A 1,478-nucleotide genomic window follows, 5' to 3' on the forward strand; every position below is an offset into this window, starting at 1 on the left:
TTGCTAATTTCTATTTATATGCCATGAGGGGAAATAATGAAAACCAGATGAGGAGGCGGAGGAAAGCTGAAGCAGGCCTTTTGGTGATGAATGCTGTGGAGGAGGATGACTGTTTATAGAGTATCCTGCTCCATCGCGGCTGTGCCGGCAGCGGTGCCCTGGCTAAGAAAAGGACTGCCCCGGTAGGATGTGTGGGTTGGAGGTTCCACCGTGACTCACTTGGTAGTCATGCGTGTTTGCACTTGTACGGCCCCAAAAAAACCCAAAGCTGCAGCAAAGGGACCCGCCAAGCCTGACAACTCCAAATAGCATTACGTGGGTGTGTGGAGCAGCTAAATTTACCCCGAAACAAGTGCAAAGAGGAGGAGGAGGGGCAGGTTGTGACCATTTATACTGTTGAATTAATACTGACTCAGATTTCACTTTTTTCACAGTGGAGTGGTAGTCCAGTGGTGATGAGTAACATATGACGCAGTCACAGAGCAGTTCACGTGGCAGGGTGACTGAAAAGTGAAAGAAACTATTCACAGGCCTTAAAATGTTATTTTAGACACCTCCGCCGATTAGATCAGAGATTTAAGAGACATGTTAAGGACTTTGCTGAGCCAAGTTCTGGAAATGGTGGGAGTAGGATCTGTTTCCTTATTTGGCTTAGGCTGGAAAATATCAAGTAAACACTGTCTTCCTGTTCACCGCCTTCTGAATACAGTTTAGATCTCTTCTACCCCCCCTTATCCGTACAGGGGAACTATAGTGAAACCTGAAAAAAGGCCTCCTATTGTTTGCTATCATCCAGGAGCCAGGAGCAAATGGGGCTCGGATTGCAGCTCTGAAAGGTAACAGGAAATTGACAAATCGCTAATCCACTCTTAACTATTCAGGGCAACAAAAGGTACATTCCACCAAAAAGGGAAAGAAAGGCATAGTAAGTACAGAAGGTCCATTTGGAGGGATGGTTCATTTAATGCAAACTGCTGACAAACTGGAACAAGACTGCATGCTAGTCAGTCTCAGTGAAAGCCTGGTCAGCTGAATGACTAAAGCAACAAGATACTTCCTTTGTGCTCATGTTTACCATTAGCTTCTTATCTGTGAAGTATTTAAACCAAACCTTTTACTCCTCTAACCTGCTGCAGCTTTTACTGTGGGCTTTGAGGTTAAGTCAAATCAAGGGGTTCACATTCCAGTTTGGCAAAACTCTGAACTTAAAGATCCCCGGACCTTTTGCACACAGCACCTGAGGGCACCGCTACCACATGTAGCTGATTATTGACACGGTTGTGTTGTTTTCTTGCCAACGCTGCAGTTTTCCGAACCTAAGCCACAGTATATTTTTTCCTTTGTCCCGGAGAAATTCCTGGTCACAGTTTGTGTTTCCCCAACTGTTGGCATTTCTGGCTGACCAACCAACTTTCAAAGTGATGATCTCATCCCCTGGGGGCCCGGAGGTGGAGTGGGAGAGTGGGTGTCAGTAGGGG

The sequence above is a fragment of the Morone saxatilis genome, unplaced genomic scaffold (assembly GCF_004916995.1).
Source record: "Morone saxatilis isolate NCDOM2014 unplaced genomic scaffold, NCSU_SB_2.0 Contig22, whole genome shotgun sequence".
In the NCBI taxonomy this organism is placed as follows: domain Eukaryota; kingdom Metazoa; phylum Chordata; class Actinopteri; family Moronidae; genus Morone; species Morone saxatilis.